The sequence below is a fragment of the Capsicum annuum genome, chromosome 12, assembly GCF_002878395.1.
Source record: "Capsicum annuum cultivar UCD-10X-F1 chromosome 12, UCD10Xv1.1, whole genome shotgun sequence".
Classification (NCBI taxonomy): domain Eukaryota; kingdom Viridiplantae; phylum Streptophyta; class Magnoliopsida; order Solanales; family Solanaceae; genus Capsicum; species Capsicum annuum.
The window spans coordinates 50,998,758-51,000,991 of NC_061122.1; the positions used below are offsets into that span (position 1 = coordinate 50,998,758).

The following is a 2,234-nucleotide window of genomic DNA, read 5'->3' on the forward strand; positions in this document are numbered from 1 at the left end:
AAAGAAGAAGAAGAAGATGCAATTCACCCCTTCCCTCTCATACTTTCAGGAACATCTGGCCTTTTTTATTAATAACAAAAAACCTCCTTAGCATTTATTTTATTTTTGGAGGTGGGGTGGGGGAGTGTTAACTAAAACTTCCTTTCCTTAGCGATTACCATATTCATTTTAACTTGGATTTGACCTATGCCTAGTATAGAATAAATATAATAAAATTAATTGCAAATTAAAGAAAAAAACCAATGATTGAAGAATGAAAAGTATTTCTATGCAGTACTTTTTTTCCTTTACTGAATATATATTGTACCTACAAAAGAATAATAAGGGAAAAACAAGAATAGAGAATAAAAAGGGACGAAATAAAAATATACATCTAAAATTATCAAATAAGATGCAACCATATTGCCCAAAATGTAGATAACCGAATTCAGAGATATAACATACATTGAAATTTGTTAAATATCAAATTACAAATAAACATCTGTCAAATAACCATTTAAAGTTTTTTATATCTCCATATAGTTGTATATGTAAAAAGTACTCTCATCAACATTAATTCAATATTTATATATTCATCTTAATTCTTCCCAATGAAAATTTCTCAAAACCTTAACCTCTGTGATTCTACATTTTTCATTAAGCTTAATTTTTCTTACTACGCGTATTTTGGAAAAGAAAGTATTACATCATAATATCATATATATAACTTATGACATACGGAGCTAGACTGGACACAACGGATTTGACAGAATACCCTTGCATCTAGGTCTCCGGGTATATATATGTGTATACAAAAGTTAATGGCACTAATTATATATATGAAAAAGCAGAAATGACTCTAAATTTTGAATTCGTCACTCGATAATTCTCCAAATTCTAATTATGAATAGGAGGTTTCTTTCGAGCAGGAGTATAATCTATGTCTATTGCTACTAAGTCTGCATACTTTGATAGCTCTTTATTCCTTGCAACAACCTGTTGGTTGCCACTCTTTTGAACTAATTCATAATGATCCACTTGCAAATTCCTTGCTGCAAAAATAGAAAATGAAACAAAAGAATATGAACAATAAGGTAAAAAGAGAACTCAAGAGAACGAATTATTTATCCTTAGATTATACTAACAACGTTAACATATTTAGTGTAATCCCACAATTGTAAGATCTGGGGATGGTGGTGTGCGTGCAACCTTACTCCTGCCTTGTGAAGATAGGCTCTTTCTGATAGACCCCAACCTTGGCACTTATCTATATGTTATATGAGAGATAGTTATTAAAAACTAAAAAAAATAGATAATTTCTTTACCTTGACAAGTGATCAAGAAGAAGAAGAAGAAGAAAGATATGGCCACGAACCCATGAGTTTTCTGGTAAACAATAGCCATTTTATGAAACTTGGATTGATAGATAGATAGCATATATTTGTGTGTTTTCTGGGTTTTATACAAATTCTCTTGCCTTTATTTATAGAGAGACAAGATTGATTGAAAAAATTGAGCAATCAATTTAAAGACGTCAAATCATGTTGCAAAATTTTGTACTTGGATAGTAGCATGAGGGCCCTTAAGGGGGTGACAATAGAGTCAATATCAACATTTTGCATGAGAAATTAATCTTAATTTGCATGTAAATGGGATTGCTTGTGCAAATGATTAATGAAGTTAAAAACAAGATCTAAAAGACCACCCATATGCGTTGTCTGCTCTCTGTACTATTCTTATTTGTATGGAGTTGAGAAAAGGGAAGATAAATTATTGTTAGGTAGCGTCAACTGTCTATATCAAGGCTTACAAGGGGGATTGGGTGGCCAATGATTAAATATGACGCTTGCTTGGTAGTTGGTAACTTAAGAAATAAAATTGCATCCTTGCTATCAATTATAATTTTTGGCATGATGATAAATTAAACGTTTAATGCCAACAATTATGTGTGCTAATAATTGTAAATGGATTTAATCAATATACTGGTAATATAGATAGATAATTTTACTACTCATCGTAATTTAATCAATCGTAATAAATTGTCTACTTTATATCTTTGGTAATTGAGTAGTTTATATTACTATATATATCCAGGTACTGCAGTAATCTTCTAGATAACTTAATTGTGCACTTTTACGATGTCAAAAAAATGCATATAAATTTTGGAAAATTTGCATGACGTTGATTAACTATGTTGAACATTTCGTTGAGACAACGATACATATGTGCTTGCACTTATTATTGCTTAAAAGTGC

At 30.5% G+C, this 2,234-nt stretch overlaps 1 long non-coding RNA gene across 1 annotated transcript; it reads right to left on the reverse strand.

The window, feature by feature from the left end:
* Nucleotides 1-664: 664 nt before the first annotated feature.
* LOC124889537 lies at nt 665-1,475 on the reverse strand. The gene is made up of 2 exons (XR_007048602.1): nt 1,305-1,475; nt 665-1,031 (listed from the first exon to the last, which is right to left on the reverse strand). It is a non-coding gene; the product is annotated as an uncharacterized LOC124889537 (long non-coding RNA).
* Between the last annotated feature and the right edge of the window lie 759 nt (nt 1,476-2,234).